We start from the raw sequence: 21,017 nt of genomic DNA, 5'->3' as shown, positions 1-21,017 counted from the left end.
AGCCCGACTTGGAACTGGTGCCACCTCTGGTCTGGGAACCATCCTGCGTATCGTGGATTCTAAGGAGCCAGCCGGCCACTCCCAGCCACAGGCCACCAAACAAAATCAACGGCACTTTTCCCTGGAAAACAAAACTCGCCTGCCAACTATTTGATGGCAGATTGCAGGAGCCGCTTGGTATTATCAAATCAGCCCAACTTGGCACTGGTGCCACCTTGGGTCTGGTAACCATCCTGCCTATCGTAGCTTTTCAAGAGCCAGCCAGTCACTCCCAGCCATAGGCCCCCAGACACAAACCTCAGCCCGTTTCCCTGGCAAACAAAAGTAAGCTACCCCGCTTCTGGATGGCAGATTGCAGGACCCACTTGCTACTATCAAACCAGCCCGACTTGGAAGTGGTGCCACCTCTGGTCTGGGAACCATCCTGCGTATCGTGGATTCTAAGGAGCCAGCCGGCCACTCCCAGCCACAGGCCACCAAACACAAACAACGGCGCTTTTCCTTGGAAAACAAAACTCGCCTGCCAACTTTTTCATGGCAGATTGCAGGAGCCACTTTGCACCATCAAACTAGCCCGACTTCGCACTGGTGCCTCCTCTGGTCTGGGAACCATCCTGCGTATCCTGGATTCTAATTAGCCAGCCGGCCACTCCCAGCCACAGGCCCCCAAACAAAAACAACGGCGCGTTTCCCTGGAAAACAAAACTCGCCTGCCAACTTTTTGATGGTAATTGCAGGAGCCACTTGGTACTATCAAACCAGCCCAACTTGGCACTGGTGCCACCATGGGTCTGGTCACCATCCTGCCTATCGTAGCTTTTCAGGAGCCAGCCGGTCACTCCCAGCCATAGGCCCCCAGACACAAACCTCGGCTCGTTTCCCTGGCAAACAAAATTAAGCTGCCCCGCTTCTGGATGGCAGATTGCAGGAGCTATTTAGTACTATCAAACCAGCCTGACTTGGCACTGGTGCCACCGTGGCTCTGGGATCCATCCTGCCTATTGTGGTTTTCAGGGGTCAGCGGGCTACTCTCAGCCATATGCCCTCAGACACAAACCACGGCCCTTTTCTCTGGCAAACAAAACTCAACTGCCCCTCTTCTGGATGGCAAATTGCAGGACGCACTTGGTACTACAAAAACAGCCCAACTTGGCACTGGTGCCACCTTGGTTCTGGTCACCATCCTGCGTATCGGGCATTTTCAGGGCTCAGTCGGCCACTCCCAGCCATAGGATCCCAAAAACAAACCACGGCCCTTTCTTCTGGCAAACAAAACTCAGCTGCCCCTCTTCTGGATGGCAGATTGCAGGAGGCACTTGGTACTATCAAATCAGCCCAACCTGGCACTGGTGCCAGCTTGGGTCTGGTCACCATCCTGCTTATCGTAGCTTTTCACGACCGAGCCGGTCACTCCCAGCCATAGCCCCCAGACACAAACCACGGCCCGTTTCCTTGGCAAACAAAAGTAAGCTGCCCCGCTTCTGGATGGCAGATTGCAGGAGGCACTTTGTGGTATCAAACCAGCCCAACTTAGAACTGGTGCCACCACTGGTCTCGGAACCATCCTGCGTATCGTGGATTTTAAGGAGCCAGCCGGCCACTCCCACCCACAGGACCCCAAACAAAAACAGCGGCGCTTTTCCCTGGCAAACAAAACTCGCCTGCCAACATTTTGATGGCAGATTGCAGGAACCACTTGGTACTATCAAACCAGCCCAACTTGGCACTGGTTCCACCATGGGTCTGGTAACCATCCTGCCTATCGTAGCTTTTTAGGAGCCAGCCGGTCACTCCCAGCCATACGCCCCAGACACAAAGCTCTGCCCTTTTCCCTGGCAAACAAAAGTATGCTACCCCGCTTCAGGATGGCAGATTGCAGGAGCCACTTTGCACCATCAAACCAGCCCGACTTGGCACTGGTGCCACCTCTGGTCTGGGAACCATCCTGCGTATCGTGGATTCTAAGGAGCCAGCTGGCCACTCTCAGGCACAGGCCCCCAAACAAAAACCTCAGCCCGTTTCCCTGGCCAACAAAAGTAAGCTACCCCGCTTCTGGATGGCAGATTGCAGGAGCCAGTTTGCACCATCAAACTAGCCCGACTTGGCAGTGGTGCCACCTCTGGTCTGGGAAGCATCCTGCCTATCGTGGATTCTAAGTAGCCAGCCGGCCACTCCCAGCCACAGGCCCCCAAACACAAACAACGGCGCTTTTCCCTGGAAAACAAAACTCGCCTGCCAACATTTTGATGGCAGATTGCAGGAGCCACTTGGTACTATCAAACCAGCCCGACTTGGCACTGGTGCCACCATGCGTCTGGTCACCATCCTGCCTATCGTAGCTTTTCAGGAGCCAGCCGGTCACTCCCAGCCATAGGCCCCCAGAGAAAAACCTCGGCCCGTTTCCCTGGCAAACAAAATTAAGCTGCCCCGCTTCTGGATGGCAGATTGCAGGAGCTATTTAGTACTATCAAACCAGCCTGACTTGGCACTGGAGCCACCTTGCCTCTGGGAACCATCCTGCCTATTGTGGATTTTCATGGGTCAGCCGGCCAGTCTCAGCCATATGCCCTCAAACACAAACCACGTCGCTTTTCTCAAGCAAACAAAACTCAACTGCCCCTCTTCTGGATGGCAAATTGCAGGACGCACTTGGTACTACAAAAACAGCACAACTTGTCACTGGTGCCACCTTGGGTCTGGTCACCATCCTGCGTATCGAGGATTTTAAGGAGCCAGCCGGCCACTCCCAGCCATATGCCCCCAAAAACAAACCACGGCCCTTTACACTGGCAAACAAAAATCCGCTGCCCCGCTTCTGGATGGCAGATTGCAGGAGCCACTTGGTACTATCAAACCAGCCCGACTTGGCACTGGTGCCACCTTGGGTCTGTGAACCATCCTGCGTATTGTGGATTGTCAGGAGCCAGCCGACCACTCTCGGCCACAGACCCCAATCAAAAACAACGGCCCGATTCACAGGCAAAAAAAACTCATCTGCCCCACTTCTGGATGGGAGATTGCAGGAGGCGCTTGACTCTGTCAAACCAGCCCTACTTGGCACTGGTGCCACCTTGGGTCTGGGAACCATGCTGCGTATCATGGAATTTCAGGAGCCAGCCGGCCACTGCCAGCCACAGGACCCAAACACATACCACGGCCCTTTTCTCTGGCAAGCAAAACTCAGCTACCCCGCTTTTAGATGGCAGATTGCAGCAGCCACTTGGTACTATCAAACCAGCCCGACTTGGCACTGGTGTCACCATGGCTCTGGTAACCATCCTGCCTATCTTAGCTTTTCACGACCGAGCCGGTCAGTCCCAGCCGTAGGCCCCCAGACACAAACCACGGCCCGTTTCCTTGACAAAAGAAAGTAAGCTGCCCCGCTTCTGGATGGCAGATGGCAGGAACCACTTGGTACTATCAAACCAGCCCATCTTGGCACTGGTGCCAGCTTGGGTCTGGGAACCATCCTGCGTATCGTGGATTCTAAGGAGCCAGCCGGCCACTCCCATCCACATGCCCCCAAACACAAACAACGGCGCTTTTCCCTGGAAAACAAAACTGGCCTGCCAACTTTTTGATGGCAGATTGCAGGAGCCACTTGGTACTATCAAACCAGCCCAACTTGGCACTGGTGCCACCATGGGTCTGGACACCATCGTGCCTATCGCAGCTTTTCAGGAGCATGCCGGTCACTCCCAGCCATAGGCCCCCAGACACAAACCTCGGCCCGTTTCCCTGGCAAACAAAAGTAAGCTACCCCGCTTCTGGATGGCAGATTGCAGGACGCACTTGGTACTATCAAACCAGCCCGACTTGGCACTGGTGCCACCTTGGGCCTGGGAACCACCCTGCGTATCGTGGATTCTAAGGAGCCAGCCGGCCACTCCCAGCCACATGCCCCCAAACACAAACAACGGCGCTTTTCCCTGGAAAACAAAACTCGCCTGACAACATTTTGATGGCAGATTGCAGGAGCCACTTGGTACTATCAAACCAGCCCTACTTGGCACTGGTGCCACCATGGGTCTGGTCACCATCCTGCCTATCGTAGCTTTTCAGGACCTAGCCGGTCACTCCCAGCCATAGGCCCCCAGACACAAACCTCGGCCCTTTTCCCTGGCAAACAAAAGTAAGCTGCCCCGCTTCTGGATGGCAGATTGCAGGAACCACTTGGTAGTATCAAACCAGCCCGACTTGGCACTGGTGCCACCTTGGGTCTGGGAACCATGCTGCGTATCGTGGATTCCAAGGAGCCAGCCGGCCCCTCCGAGCCACAGGCCCCAAAACACAATGGCGCTTTTCCCTGGAAAACAAAACTCGCCTGCCAACTTTTTGATGGCAGATTGTGTGAGCCACTTGGTACTATCAAACCAGCCCAACTTGGCACTGGTGCCACCATGGGTCTGGTAAACATCCTGCCTATGGTAGCTTTTCAGGAGCCAGCCGGTCACTCCCATCCATAGGCCCCCACACACAAACCTCGGCCCGTTTCCCTGGCAAACAAAATTAAGCTGCCCCGCTTCTGGATGGCAGATTGCAGGAGCCACTTTGCACCATCAAACTAGCCCGACTTGGCGCTGGTGCCACGTCTGGTCTGGGAACCATCCTGCGTATCGTGGATTCTAAGGAGCCATCCGGCCACTCCCAGCCACAGGCCACCAAAAACAAACAACGGCGCTTTTCCCTGGAAAACAAAACTCGCCTGCCAACTTTTTCATGGCAGATTGCAGGAGCCACTTTGCACCATCAAACTAGCCCGACTTGGCACTGGTGCCACCTCTGGTCTGGGAACCATCCTGCGTATCGTGGATTCTAAGGAGCCAGCTGGCCACTCCCAGCCACAGGCCCCCAAACAAAAACCTCAGCCCGTTTCCCTGGCAAAGAAAAGTAAGCTACCCCGCTTCTGGATGGCAGATTGCAGGAGCCACTTTGCACCATCAAACTAGCCCGACTTGGCACTGGTGCCACCTCTGGTCTGGGAACCATCCTGCGTATCGTGGATTCTAATTAGCCAGCCGGCCACTCCCAGCCAGAGGCCCCCAAAAACAAACAACAGCGCTTTTCCCTGGAAAACAAAACTCGCCTGCCAACTTTTTGATGGCAGATTGCAGGAGCCACTTGGTACTATCAAACCAGCCCGACTTGGCACTGGTGCCACCATGGGTCTGGTCACCATCCTGCCTATCGTAGCTTTTCAGGCGCCAGCCGGTCACTCCCCGCCATAGACCCCCAGACACAAACCTCGGCTCGTTTCCCTGGCAAACAAAATTAAGCTGCCCCGCTTCTAGATAGAAGATTGCAGGACGCACTTGGTACTATGAAACCAGCCCATCTTGGCACTGGTGCCACCACTGGTCTGGGAACCATCCTGCCTTGCGTGGATTCTAAGGAGACAGCCGGCCACTGCCAGCCACAGGCCCCCAAACACAAACAACGGCGCTTTTCCCTGGAAAACAAAACTCGCCTGACAACATTTTGATGGCAGATTGCAGGAGCAACTTGGTACTATCAAACCAGCCCAACTTGGCACTGGTGCCACCATGGGTCTGGTAACCATCCTGCCTATCGTAGCTTTTCACGACCGAGCCGGTCACTCCCAGCCATAGGCACCCAGACACAAACCACGGCCCGTTTCCTTGGCAAAAAAAAGTAAGCTGCCCCTCTTCTGGATGGCAGATTGCAGGAGCCACTTGGTACTATCAAACCAGGCCAACCTGGCACTGGTGCCAGCTTGGGTCTGGTCACCATCCTGCCTCTCGTAGCTTTTCACGACCGAGCCGGTCACTCCCAGCCATAGCCCCCAGACACAAACCACGGCCCGTTTCCTTGGCAAACAAAAGTAAGCTGCCCCGCTTCTGGATGGCAGATTGCAGGAGGCACTTTGTGGTATCAAACCAGCCCAACTTAGAACTTGTGCCACCACTGGTCTCGTAACCATCCTCGGTATCGTGGATTTTAAGGAGCCAGCCGGCCACTCCCAGCCACAGGACCCCAAACAAAAACAAGGGCGCTTTTCCCTGGCAAACAAAACTCGCCTGCCAACATTTTGATGGCAGATTGCAGGAACCACTTGGTACTATCAAACCAGCCCAACTTGGCACTGGTTCCACCATGGGTCTGGTAACCATCCTGCCTATCGTAGCTTTTCAGGAGCCAGCCGGTCACTCCCAGCCATACGCCCCAGACACAAAGCTCTGCCCTTTTCCCTGGCAAACAAAAGTATGCTACCCCGCTTCAGGATGGCAGATTGCAGGAGCCACTTTGCACCATCAAACTAGCCCGACTTGGCACTGGTGCCACCTCTGGTCTGGGAACCATCCTGCGTATTGTGGATTCTAAGGAGCCAGCTGGCCACTCCCAGGCACAGGCCCCCAAACAAAAACCTCAGCCCGTTTCCCTGGCCAACAAAAGTAAGCTACCCCGCTTCTGGATGGCAGATTGCAGGAGCCAGTTTGCACCATCAAACTAGCCCGACTTGGCAGTGGTGCCACCTCTGGTCTGGGAAGCATCCTGCCTATCGTGGATTCTAAGTAGCCAGCCGGCCACTCCCAGCCACAGGCCCGCAAACACAAACAACGGCGCTTTTCCCTGGAAAACAAAACTCGCCTGCCAACATTTTGTTGGCAGATTTCAGGAGCCACTTGGTACTATCAAACCAGCCCGACTTGGCACTGGTGCCACCATGCGTCTGGTCACCATCCTGCCTATCGTAGCTTTTCAGGAGCCAGCCGGTCACTCCCAGCCATAGGCCCCCAGACAAAAACCTCGGCCCGTTTCCCTGGCAAACAAAATTAAGCTGCCCCGCTCCTGGATGGCAGATTGCAGGAGCTATTTAGTACTATCAAACCAGCCTGACTTGGCACTGGAGCCACCTTGCCTCTGGGAACCATCCTGCCTATTGTGGATTTTCATGGGTCAGCCGGCCAGTCTCAGCCATATGCCCTCAAACACAAACCACGTCGCTTTTCTCTAGCAAACAAAACTCAACTGCCCCTCTTCTGGATGGCAAATTGCAGGACGCACTTGGTACTACAAAAACAGCACAACTTGTCACTGGTGCCACCTTGGGTCTGGTCACCATCCTGCGTATCGAGGATTTTAAGGAGCCAGCCGGCCACTCCCAGCCATATGCCCCCAAAAACAAACCACGGCCCTTTACACTGGCAAACAAAAATCCGCTGCCCCGCTTCTGGATGGCAGATTGCAGGAGCCACTTGGTACTATCAAACCAGCCCGACTTGGCACTGGTGCCACCTTGGGTCTGTGAACCATCCTGCGTATTGTGGATTGTCAGGAGCCAGCCGACCACTCTCGGCCACAGACCCCAATCAAAAACAACGGCCCGATTCACAGGCAAAAAAAACTCATCTGCCCCACTTCTGGATGGGAGATTGCAGGAGGCGCTTGACTCTGTCAAACCAGCCCTACTTGGCACTGGTGCCACCTTGGGTCTGGGAACCATGCTGCGTATCATGGAATTTCAGGAGCCAGCCGGCCACTGCCAGCCACAGGACCCAAACACATACCACGGCCCTTTTCTCTGGCAAGCAAAACTCAGCTACCCCGCTTTTAGATGGCAGATTGCAGCAGCCACTTGGTACTATCAAACCAGCCCGACTTGGCACTGGTGTCACCATGGCTCTGGTAACCATCCTGCCTATCGTAGCTTTTCACGACCGAGCCGGTCAGTCCCAGCCGTAGGCCCCCAGACACAAACCACGGCCCGTTTCCTTGACAAAAGAAAGTAAGCTGCCCCGCTTCTGGATGGCAGATTGCAGGAACCACTTGGTACTATCAAACCAGCCCATCTTGGCACTGGTGCCAGCTTGGGTCTGGGAACCATCCTGCGTATCGTGGATTCTAAGGAGCCAGCCGGCCACTCCCAGCCACATGCCCCCAAACACAAACAACGGCGCTTTTCCCTGGAAAACAAAACTGGCCTGCCAACTTTTTGATGGCAGATTGCAGGAGCCACTTGGTACTATCAAACCAGCCCAACTTGGCACTGGTGCCACCATGGGTCTGGACACCATCGTGCCTATCGCAGCTTTTCAGGAGCCAGCCGGTCACTCCCAGCCATAGGCCCCCAGACACAAACCTCGGCCCTTTTCCCTGGCAAACAAAAGTAAGCTACCCCGCTTCTGGATGGCAGATTGCAGGACGCACTTGGTACTATCAAACCAGCCCAACTTGGCACTGGTGCCACCTTGGGCCTGGGAACCACCCTGCGTATCGTGGATTCTAAGGAGCCAGCCGGCCACTCCCAGCCACATGCCCCCAAACACAAACAACGGCGCTTTTCCCTGGAAAACAAAACTCGCCTGACAACATTTTGATGGCAGATTGCAGGAGCCACTTGGTACTATCAAACCAGCCCTACTTGGCACTGGTGCCACCATGGGTCTGGTCACCATCCTGCCTATCGTAGCTTTTCAGGACCTAGTCGGTCACTCCCAGCAATAGGCCCCCAGACACAAACCTCGGCCCTTTTCCCTGGCAAACAAAAGTAAGCTGCCCCGCTTCTGGATGGCAGATTGCAGGAACCACTTGTTAGTATCAAACCAGCCCGACTTGGCACTGGTGCCACCTCTGGTCTGGGAACCATGCTGCGTATCGTGGATTCCAAGGAGCCAGCCAGCCCCTCCGAGCCACAGGCCCCCAAACACAATGGCGCTTTTCCCTGGAAAACAAAACTCGCCTGCCAACTTTTTGATGGCAGATTGTGTGAGCCACTTGGTACTATAAAACCAGCCCAACTTGGCACTGGTGCCACCATGGGTCTGGTAAACATCCTGCCTATGGTAGCTTTTCAGGAGCCAGCCGGTCAGTCCCAGCCATAGGCCCCCACACACAAACCTCGGCCCGATTCCCTGGCAAACAAAATTCAGCTGCCCCGCTTCTGGATGGCAGATTGCAGGAGCCACTTTGCACCATCAAACTAGCCCGACTTGGCACTGGTGCCACGTCTGGTCTGGGAACCATCCTGCGTATCGTGGATTCTAAGGAGCCATCCGGCCACTCCCAGCCACAGGCCACCAAAAACAAACAACGCCGCTTTTCCCTGGAAAACAAAACTCGCCTGCCAACTTTTTCATGGCAGATTGCAGGAGCCACTTTGCACCATCAAACTAGCCCGACTTGGCACTGGTGCCACCTCTGGTCTGGGAACCATCCTGCGTATCGTGGATTCTAAGGAGCCAGCTGGCCACTCCCAGCCACAGGCCCCCAAACAAAAACCTCAGCCCGTTTCCCTGGCAAAGAAAAGTAAGCTACCCCGCTTCTGGATGGCAGATTGCAGGAGCCACTTTGCACCATCAAACTAGCCCGACTTGGCACTGGTGCCACCTCTGGTCTGGGAACCATCCTGCGTATCGTGGATTCTAATTAGCCAGCCGGCCACTCCCAGCCAGAGGCCCCCAAACAAAAACAACAGCGCTTTTCCCTGGAAAACAAAACTCGCCTGCCAACTTTTTGATGGCAGATTGCAGGAGCCACTTGGTACTATCAAACCAGCCCGACTTGGCACTGGTGCCACCATGGGTCTGGTCACCATCGTGCCTATCGTAGCTTTTCAGGCGCCAGCTGGTCACTCCCCGCCATAGACCCCCAGACACAAACCTCGGCTCGTTTCCCTGGTAAACAAAATTAAGCTACCCCGCTTCTGGATGGCAGATTGCAGGAGCTATTTAGTACTATTAAACCAGCCCGACTTGGCACTGGTGCCACCGTAGCTCTGGGAACCAACCTGCCTTTTGTGATTTTCAGGGGTCAGCCGGCCACTCTCAGCCATATGCCCTCAGACAGAAACCACGGCCCTTTTCTCTGGTAAACAAAACTCAACTGCCCCTCTTCTGGATGGCAAATTGCAGGACGCACTTTGTACTACAAAAACAGCACAACTTTGCACTGGTGCCACCTTGGTTCTGGTCACCATCCTGCGTATCGGGCATTTTCAGGGCTCAGCCGGCCACTCCCGGCCATATGCCCCCAAAAACAAACCACGGCCCTTTCTTCTGGCAAACAAAACTCAGCTGCCCCGCTTCAGGATGGCAGATTGCAGGAGCCACTTGGTACTATCAAACCAGCCCGACTTGGCACTGGTGCCACCTTGGGTCTGTGAACCATCCTGCGTATTGTGGATTGTCAGGAGCCAGCCGACCACTCTCGGCCACAGACCCCAATCAAAAACAACGGCCCGATTCACAGGCAAAAAAAACTCAGCTGCCCCACTTCTGGATGGGAGATTGCAGGAGGCGCTTGATGCTGTCAAACCAGCCCGACTTGGCACTGGTGCCACTTTGGGTATGGGAACAATGCTGCGTATCATGGAATTTCAGGAGCCAGCCGGCCACTGCCAGCCAAAGGACCCAAACACACACCACAGACCTTTTCTCTGGCAAGCAAAACTCAGCTGCCCCGCTTTTGGATGGCAGATTGCAGGAGCCACTTGGTACTATCAAACCAGCCCGACTTGGCACTGGTGCCACCATGGGTCTGGTCACCATCGTGCCTATTGTAGCTTTTCAGGAGCCAGCCGGTCACTCCCAGCCATAGGCCCCCAGACACAAACAACGGCGCTTTTCCCTGGAAAACAAAAGTAAGCTACCCTGCTTCTGGATGGCAGATTGCAGGAACCACTTGTTACTATCAAACCAGCCCGACTTGGCACTGGTGCCACCTTGGGCCTGTGAACCATCCTGCGTATCGTGGATTCTAAGGAGCCAGCCGGCCACTCCAAGCCACAGGCCCCCAAACGAAAACAACGGCGCTTTTCCCTGGAAAACAAAACTCGCCTGCCAATATTTTGATGGTAGATTGCAGGAGCCACTTGGTACTATCAAACCAGCCCAACTTGGCACTGGTGTCACCATGGGTCTGGTCACCATCCTGCCTATCGTAGCTTTTCAGGACCTAGCCGGTCACTCCCAGCCATAGGCCCCCAGACACAAACCTCGGCCCTTTTCCCTGGCAAACAAAAGTAAGCTGCCCCGCTTCTGGATGGCAGATTGCAGGAACCACTTGGTAGTATCAAACCAGCCCAACTTGGCACTGGTGCCACCTCTGGTCTGGGAACCATCCTGCGTATCGTGGATTCTAAGGAGCCAGCCGGCCACTCCCAACCACAGGCCCCCAAACACAAACAACGGCGCTTTTCCCTGGAAAACAAAACTCGCCTGCCAACTTTTTCATGGCAGATTGCAGGAGCCACTTTGCACCATCAAACTAGCCCGACTTGGCACTGGTGCCACCTCTGGTCTGGGAACCATCCTGCGTATCGTGGATTCTAATTAGCCAGCGGGCCACTCCCAGCCACAGGCCCCCAAACAAAAACAACGGCGCTTTTCCCTGGAAAACAAAACTCGCCTGCCAACTTTTTGATGGTAATTGCAGGAGCCACTTGGTACTATCAAACCAGCCCAACTTGGCACTGGTGCCACCATGGGTCTCTTCACCATCCTGCCTATCGTAGCTTTTCAGGACCCAGCCGTTCACTCCCAGCCATATGCCCCCAGACACAAACCTCGGCCCGTTTCCCTGGTAAACAAAATTAAGCTGCCCCGCTTCTGGATGGCAGATTGCAGCAGCTATTTAGTACTATCAAACCAGCCCGACTTGGCACTGGTGCCACCGTGGTTCTGGGAACCATCCTGCCTATTGTGGATTTTCATGGGTCAGCCGGCCACTCTCAGCCATATGCCCTGAGACACAAACCACGGCGCTTTTCTCTGGCAAACAAAACTCAACTGCCCCTCTTCTGGATGGCAAATTGCAGGACGCACTTGGTACTACAAAAACAGCACAACTTTGCACTGGTGCCACCTTGGTTCTGGTCACCATCCTCCGTATCGGGCATTTTCAGGGCTCAGCCGGCCACTCCCAGCCTTATGCCCCCAAAAACAAACCACGGCCCTTTTCTCTGGCAAACAAAACTCAGCTGCCCCGCTTCTGGATGGCAGATTGCAGGAGCCACTTGGTACTATCAAACCAGCCCGACTTGGCACTGGTGCCACCTTGGGTCTGTGAACCATCCTGCGTATTGTGGATTGTCAGGAGCCAGCCGACCACTCTCGGCCACAGACCCCAATCAAAAACAACAGCCCGTTTCAATGGCAAAAAAAACTCAGCTGCCCCACTTCTGGATGGGAGATTGCAGGAGGCGCTTGATGCCGTCAAACCAGCCCGACTTGGCACTGGTGCCACTTTGGGTATGGGAACGATGCTGCGTATCATGGAATTTCAGGAGCCAGCCGGCCACTGCCAGCCACAGGACCCAAACACACACCACAGCCCTTTTCTCTGGCAAGCAAAACTCAGCTGCCCCGCTTTTGGATGGCAGATTGCAGGAGCCACTTGGTACTATCAAACCAGCCCAACTTGGCACTGGTGCCACCTTGGGTCTGGTCACCATCCTGCCTATCGTAGCTTTTCAGGAGCCAGCCGGTCACTCCCAGCCTTAGGCCCCCAGACACAATCCTCGGCCCATTTCCCTGGCAAACAAAAGTAAGCTGCCCCGCTTCTGGATGGCAGATTGCAGGACGCACTTGGTACTATGAAACCAGCCCATCTTGGCACTGGTGCCACCACTGGTCTGGGAACCATCCTGCGTATCGTGGATTCTAATTAGCCAGCGGGCCACTCCCAGCCACAGGCCCCCAAACAAAAACAACGGCGCTTTTCCCTGGAAAACAAAACTCGCCTGCCAACTTTTTGATGGTAATTGCAGGAGCCACTTGGTACTATCAAACCAGCCCAACTTGGCACTGGTGCCACCATGGGTCTCTTCACCATCCTGCCTATCGTAGCTTTTCAGGACCCAGCCGTTCACTCCCAGCCATAGGCCCCCAGACACAAACCTCGGCCCGTTTCCCTGGCAAACAAAATTAAGCTGCCCCGCTTCTGGATGGCAGATTGCAGGAGCTATTTAGTACTATCAAACCAGCCCGACTTGGCACTGGTGCCACCTCTGGTCTGGGAACCATCCTGCGTATCGTGGATTTTCAGGGGCCAGCCGTTCACTTCCCAGCCATAGGCCCCCAGACACAAACCTCGGCCCGTTTCCCTGCAAACAAGACTAAGCTGCCCCGCTTCTGGATGGCAGATTGCAGGAGCCACTTGGTACTATCAAACCAGCCTGACTGACTCCTGAAAATCGACCATAGGCATGACGGCTTCCTGACCAAAGGCGGCACCAGTGCCAAGTCGGTGGCAGGCTGGCTCCTTAAAAAGATCTATACGCAGGATGGTTCCCAGACCCAAGGTGGCACCAGTGCCAAGTCGGGCTGATTTGTAGTACCAAGTGCGCCCTGCAATTTGCCATCCAGAAGAGGGGCAGTTGAGTTTTGTTTACCAGAGTAAAGGGCCGTGGTTTGTGTTTGGGGGCCTATAGCTGAGAGTGGCCGGCTGGCCCCTGAAAATCCACGATACACAGCATCGTTCCGGAGCCAAGGTGGCACCAGTGCTAAGTTGGGCTGGTTTGATAGTACCAAGTGGCTCCCGCAATCTGCCATCCAGAAGCGGGGCAGCTTACTTTGGTTTGCCAGGAAACGTGCCAAGGTTTGTGTCTCGGGTCCTATGGGCAGCAGTGCTCGGCTGGTTCCTGAATATGTATGATAGGCAGGATGGTTCCCAGAGCCAAGGTGGCACCAGTGCCAAGTCTGGCTGGTTTGATACTAACAAGTGGCTCCTGCAATCTGCCATCCAGAAGAGGGGCAGTTGAGTTTTGTTTGCCAGTGGAACGGGCCGAGGTTTGTGTCTTAGGGCCTATGACTGGGAGTGTCCGGCTGGCTCCTGAAAAGCTACGATAGGCAGGATAGTGACCAGACCCATGGTGGCACCAGTGCCAAGTTGGGCTGATTTGATAGTACCAAGTGGCTCCTGCAATCTGCCATCAAGAAGTTGGCAGGCGAGTTTTGTTTTCCAGGGAAAAGCGCCGCTGTTTGTGTTTGGGGTCCTGTGGCTGGGAGTGGCTGGCTGGCTCCTTAGAATCCACGATACGCAGGATGGTTCCCAGACCAGAGGTGGCACCAGTGCCAAGTCGGTCCTGGTTGATGGTTGCAAAGAGGCTCCTGCAATATGCCATCCAGAAGTGGGGCAACTAAGTTTGGTTTGCCAGAAAATTGGGCCGTGGTTTTTGATGGGGTCTGTGGGTGGAAGTAGCCGGCTGGCCCCTGAAAATCCACGATAGACAGGATGGTCCCCACATCCAAGTTGGCACCAGAGCCAAGTCGAGCTGGTTTGATGGTGCTAAGTGGCTCCTGCAATCTGCTTTCCAGAAGAGGGGCAGCTGATTTTTGTTTGCCAGAGACAAAGTCCGTGGTTTGTTTCTGGGGGCATATGGCTGGGAGTGGCTGGCTGGCTCCTTAAAATCCTCGATACGCAGTATGGTTCCCAGACCCAAGGTGGCACCACTGCCAAGTCGGGCTGTTTTTGTAGTACCAAGTGCGTCCTGCAATTTCCATCCAGAAGAGGGGCACCTGAGTTTTTTTTGCCAGAGAAAAGGGCTGTGGTTTGTGTTTGGGGGCCTGTGGCTTGCAGTGGCCTGCTGGCTCCTGAAAATCAACATTAGGCAGGATAGTTCCCAGAGCCAAGGTGGCACCAGTGCCAAGTCGGGCTGGTTTGATAGTACCAAGTGGCTCCTGCAATCTGCCATCCAGAAGCGGGGCAGCTTACTTTTTTTTGCCAGGGAAACGGGCCGAGGATTTTGTCTGGGGGCCTATGTCTGGGAGTGACCGGCTGGCTCCTGAAAAGCTACAATAGGCAGGATGGTGACCAGACCCATGGTGGCACCAGTGCCAAGTTGGGCTGGTTTGATAGTACCAAGTGGCTCCTGCAATCTGCCATCAAAAAGTTGGCGGGCGAGTTTTGTTTTCCCGGGAAAAGCGCCGTTGTTTTTGTTTGGGGGCCTGTCGCTGGGAGTGGATCTCTGGCGTCTGAGAATCTATGTTACGCAACATGGTTCCCAGACCTGAGGTGGCACCAGTGCCAAGTCGGGCTGGTTTGATGGTGCAAAGTGGCTCCTGCAATCTGCCATCCAGAAGCGGGGTAGCTTCCTTTTTTTTGCCAGGGAAACGGGCCGAGGTTTGTGTCTGGGGGCCTATGGCTGGGAGTGACCGGCTGGCTCCTGAAAAGCTACGATAGGCAGGATGGTGACCAGACCCATGGTGGCACCAGTGCCAAGTTGGGCTGGTTTGATAGTACCAAGGGGCTCCTGCAATCTGCCATCAAAATTTGGCAGGCGAGTTTTGTTTCCAGGGAAAAGCACCGTTGTTTGTGTTTGGTGGCCTGTGGCTGGGAGTGGCTGGCTGGCTAATTAGAATCCACGATACGCAGGATGGTTCCCAGACCCAAGGTGGCACCAGTGTCAAGTCGGGCTGGTTTGGTAGTACCAAGTGGTTCCTGCAATCTGCCATCCAGAAGCGGAGCAGTTTACTTTTGTTTTCCAGGGAAAAGCGCCGTTGTTTGTGTTTGGGGGCCTGTGGCTGGCAGTGGCCAGCTGGCTCCTGGAAATCCACGATACGCTGGATGGTTCCCAGACCAGAGGTGGCACCAGTGCCAAGTCAGGCTGATTTGATAGTACCAAGTGCGTCCTGCAATCTGACATCCAGAAGCGGGGCAGCTGAGTTTTTTTTGCCATTGAAACGGGCTGTTGTTTTTGATTGGGGTCTGTGGCCGAGAGTGGTCGGCTGGGTCCTGACAATCCACAATACGCAGGATGGTTCCCAGACCCAAGGTGGCACCAGTGCCAAGTCGGGCTGGTTTGATAGTACGAATTGGCTCCTGCAATCTTCCACCCAGAAGGTGGGCAGCTGAGTTTTGTTTCCAAGAGTACAGGGCCGTGGTTTGTGTTTGGGGGCCTATGACTGAGAGTGGCCGGCTGGCCCCTGAAAATCCGCGATAGGCAGGATGGTTCCCAGATCCAAGGTGGCACCAGTGCCAAGTCGGGCTGGTTTGATAGTACCAAGTGGCTCCTGCAATCTGCCATCCAGACGCGGGGCAGCGGATTTTTGTTTGCAAGAGAAAAGGTCCGTGGTTTGTGTATGGGGGTATATGGCTGGGAGTGGCCGGCTGGCTCCTCAAAAAGCTCGATACGCAGGATGGTTCCCAGACCCAAGGTGGCATCAGTGCCAAGTCGGCCTGGTCTGGTAGTACCAAGTGCGTCCTGCAATTTGTCATCCAGAAGAGGGGCAGTTCAGTTTTGTTTGCCAGAGAAAAGGGCCATGGTTTTTGTTTGGGGGCATATGGCTGAGAGTGGCCGGCTGGCCCCTGAAAATCCACGATAGGCAGGATGGTTCCCAGAGCCAAGGTGGCACCAGCGCCAAGTCGGGCTGGTTTGATGGTGCAAAGTGGCTCCTGCAATCTGCCATCCAGAAGCGGGGTAGCTTACTTTTGTTTGCCAGGGAAACGGGCCGAGATTTGTGTCTGGGGGCCTATGGCTGGGAGTGACCGGCTGGCTCCTGAAAAGCTACCATAGGCAGGATATTTTCCAGACCCATGGTGGCTACAGTGCCAAGTTGGGCTGATTAGATAGCACCAAGTGGCTCCTGCAATCTGCCATCAAAAAGTTGGCAGGCGAGTTTTGTTTTCCAGGGAAAAGCGCCGTTGTTTGTGTTTGGGGGCCTGTGGCTGGGAGTGGCCGGCTGGCTCCTTAGAATCCACGATACGCAGGATGGTTCCCAGACCAGAGGTGGCACCAGTCCCAAATCGGTCTAGTTTGATGGTGCAAAGTTGCTCCTGCAATCTGCCATCCAGAAGCGGGGCAGCTTACTTTTGTTTGCCAGGGAAACGAGCCGAGGTTTGTGTGTGGGGGCCTATGGCTGGGAGTGACCGGCTGGCTCCTGAAAAGCTACGATAGGCAGGATGGTGACCAGACCCATGGTGGCACCAGTGCCAAGTTGGGTGGTTTGATAGTACCAAGTGGCTCCTGCAATCTGCCATCAAAAAGTTGGCAGGCGAGTTTTGTTTTCCAGGGAAAAGCGCCGTTGTTTTTGTTTGGGGGCCTGTGGCTGGGAGTGGCCGGCTGGCTAATTAGAATCCACGATACGCAGGATGGTTCCCACATCCAAGGTGGCACCATTGCCATGGTAGGCTGGTTTGATAGTACCAAGTGCGTCCTGCAATCTGCCATCCAGAAGCGGGGCAGCTTACTTTTGTTTACCAGCGAAACGGGCCGAGGTTTGTGTCTGGGGGCCTATGGCTGGGAGTGACCGGCTGGCTCCTGAAAAGCTACGATAGGCAGGATGGTGACCAGACCCATGGAGGCACCAGTGCCAAGTTGGGCTGGTTTGATAATAAAAAGTGGTTCCTACAATCTGCCATCCAGAAGCGGAGCAGCTTACTTTTGTTTGCCAGGGAAACGGGCCAAGGTTTGTGTCTGGGGGCCTATGGCTGGGAGTGACCGGCTGGCTCCTGAAAAGCTACGATAGGCAGGATGGTGACCAGACCCATGGTGGCACCAGTGCCAAGTTGGGCTGGTTTGATAGCACCAAGTGGCTCCTGCAATCTGCCATCAAAATGTTGGCAAGCGAGTTCTGTTTTCCAGGGAAAAGCGCCGTTGTTTTTGTTTGGGGGCCTGTGGCTGGGAGTGGCCGGCTGGCTCCTGAAAAGCTACGATAGGCAGGATGGTGACCAGGCCCATGGTGGCACCAGTGCCAAGCTGGGCTGGTTTGATAGTACCAAGTGGCTCCTGCAATCAGCCATCAAAAAGTTGGCAGGCGAGTTTTATTTTCCAGGGAAAAGCGCCTTTGTTTTTGTTTGGGGGCCTGTGGCTGGGAGTGGCCGGCTGGCTCCTTTGAACCCAGGATACGCAGGATGGTTCCCACACCCAAGGTGGCACCAGTGCCAAGTCGGGCTGGTTTGATAGGACCAAGTGGTTCCTGCAATCTGCCATCCAGAAGCGGAGCAGCTTACTTTTGTTTTCCAGGGAAAAGCGCCTTTGTTTGTGTTTGGGGGCCTGTGGCTGGCAGTGGCCGGCTGGCTCCTGAAAATCCACGATACGCAGGATGGTTCCCAGACCCATGGTGGCACCAGTGCCAAGTCGGGCTGATTTGATATTACCAATTGCGTCCTGCAATCTGACATCCAGAAGCGGGGCAGCTGAGTTTTTTTTGCCATTGAAACGGGCTGTTGTTTTTGATTGGGGTCTGTGGCCGAGAGTGGTCGGCTGGCTCCTGACAATCCACAATACGCAGGATGGTTCCCAGACCCAAGGTGGCACCAGTGCCAAGTCGGGCTGGTTTGATAGTACGAATTGGCTCCTGCAATCTTCCACCCAGAAGGTGGGCAGCTGAGTTTTGTTTCCCAGAGTACAGGGCCGTGGTTTGTGTTTGGGGGCCTATGGCTGAGAGTGTCCGGCTGGCCCCTGAAAATCCACGATAGGCAGGATGGTTCCCAGATCCAAGGTGGCACCAGTGCCAAGTCGGGCTGGTTTCATAGTCCCAAGTGGCTCCTGCAATCTGCCATCCAGACGCGGGGCAGCGGATTTTTGTTTGCAAGAGAAAAGGTCCGTGGTTTGTGTATGGGGGTATATGGCTGGGAGTGGCCGGCTGGCTCCTTAAAAAGCTCGATACGCAGGATGGTTCCCAGACCCAAGGTGGCATCAGAGCCAAGTCGGGCTGGTTTGGTAGTACCAAGTGCGTCCTGCAATTTGTCATCCAGAAGAGGGGCAGTTCAGTTTTGTTTGCCAGAGAAAAGGGCCATGGTTTATGTTTGGGGGCATATGGCTGAGAGTGGCCGGCTGGCCCCTGAAAATCCACGTAGGCAGGATGGTTCCCAGAGCCAAGGTGGCACCAGCGCCAAGTCGGGCTGGTTTGATGGTGCAAAGCGGCTCCTGCAATCTGCCATCAAAAAGTTGGCAGGCGAGTTTTGTTTTCCAGGGAAACGCGCCGTTGTTTGTGTTTGGGGGCCTGTGGCTGGGAGTGGCCGACAGACGCCTTATAATCTCCTTTACGCAAGATGGATCCCAGAGCCAAGGTGGCACCAGTGCCAAGTCGGGCTGGTTTGATAGTACCAAGTGTCTCCTGCAATCTGCCATCCAGAAGCGGGGTAGCTTACTTTTGTTTGCAAGGGAAACGGGCCGAGGTTTGTGTCTGGGGGCCTATGGCTGGGAGTGACCAGCTGGCTCCTGAAAAGCTACGATAGGCAGGATGGTTACCAGACCCATGGTGGCACCAATGCCAAGTTGGGCTGGTTTGATAGTACAAAGTGGCTCCTGCAATCTGCCATCCACATGCTGGGCAGCTGAGTTTTGTTTGCATGTGAAAAGGGCCGTAGATTTTGTTTGGGGGCCTATGGCTGGCACTTTCCAGCTGGCTCCTTAAAATGCACGATACGCGGGATGGTGACCAGACCAAAGGTGGCACCAGTGCCAAGTTGGGCTGGTTTGATAGAACCAAGTGGCTCCTGCAATCTGCCATCAAAAAGTTGGCAGGCGAGTTTTGTTTTCCAGGGAAAAGCGCCGTTGTTTGTGTTTGGGAGCCTGTGGCTGGCAGTGGCCGGCGGGCTTTTGAAAATCCACGATACGCAGGATGGTTCCCAGACCCAAGGTGGCACCAGTGCCAAGTCGGGCTGGTTTGATAGTACCAAGTGCGTCCTGCAATTTGCCATCCAGAAGAGGGGCAGTTGAGTTTTGTTTACCAGAGTAAAGGGCCGTGGTTTGTGTTTGGGGGCCTATGGCTGAGAGTGGCCAGCTGGCCCCTGAAAATCCACGATAGGCAGGATGGTTCCCAGATCCAAGTTGTCACCAGTGCCAAGTCGGGCTGGTTTGATGCTGCAAAGTGGCTCCTGCCATATGCCATCCACATGCCGGGCAGCTGAGTTTTGTTTGCATGTGAAAAGGGCCGTAGATTTTGTTTGGGGGCATATGGCTGGCACTTTCCAGCTGGCTCCTTAAAATACACGATACGCAGGATGGTTCCCAGACCCAAGGTGGCATCAGTGCCAAGTCGGGCTGTTTTCGTAGTACCAAGTGCGTCCTGCATTTTGCCATCCAGAAGAGGGGCAGTTGAGTATTGTTTGCCAGAGAAAAGGGCCGTGGTTTGTGTTTGGGGGCCTATGGCTGAGAATGGCCGGCTGGCCCCTGGAAATCCACGAGAGGCAGGATGGTTCCCAGACCAGAGGTGGCACCAGTGCCAAGTCGGGCTGGTTCGATAGTACTAAAGAGCTCCTGCAATCTGCCATCCAGAAGCGGGGCAGCTTACTTTTGTTTGCCAGGGAAACGGGCCGAGGTTTGTGTCTGGGGGCCTATGGCTGGGAGTGACCGGCTGGCTCCTGAAAAGCTACGATAGGCAGGATGGTGACCAGACCCATGGTGGCACCAGTGCCAAGTTGGGCTGGTTTGATAGTACCAAGTGGCTCCTGCAATCTGCCATCAAAAAGTTGGCAGGCGAGTTTTGTTTTCCAGGGAAAAGCGCCGTTGTTTTTGTTTGGTGGCCTGTGGCTGGGAGTGGCTGGCTGTCTAATTAGAATCCACGATACGCAGGATGGGGCCCAGAACAGAGGTGGCACCATTGCCATGGTAGGCTGGTTTGATAGTACCAAGTGGTTCCTGCAATCTGCCATCCAGAAGCGGGGTAGAATACTTTTGTTTGCCAGGGAAACAGTCCGAGGTTTGTGTCTGGGGGCCTATGGCAGGGATTGACCGGCTGGCTCCTGAAAAGCTACGATAGGCAGGATGGTGACCAGACCCATGGTGGCACCAGTGCCAAGTTGGGCTGGTTTGATAGTACCAAGTGGCTCCTGCAATCTGCCATCAAAAATTTGGCAGGCGAGTTTTATTTTCCAGGGAAAAGCGCCGTTGTTTGTGTTTGGGGGCCTGTGGCTGGCAGTGGCCGGCTGGCTAATTAAAATCCACGATACGCAGGATGGTTCCCAGACCCAAGGTGGCACCAGTGCCAAGTCGGGCTGGTTTGATAGTACCAAGTGCGTCCTGCAATCTGACATCCAGAAGCGGGGCAGCTGAGTTTTTTTTGCCATTGAAACGGGCTGTTGTTTTTGATTGGGGTCTTTGGCCGAGAGTG

Source organism: Melospiza melodia, chromosome 9 (assembly GCF_035770615.1).
Source record: "Melospiza melodia melodia isolate bMelMel2 chromosome 9, bMelMel2.pri, whole genome shotgun sequence".
Classification (NCBI taxonomy): Eukaryota; Metazoa; Chordata; class Aves; order Passeriformes; family Passerellidae; genus Melospiza; species Melospiza melodia.
Note: the sequence above shows the minus strand (reverse complement) of the source record.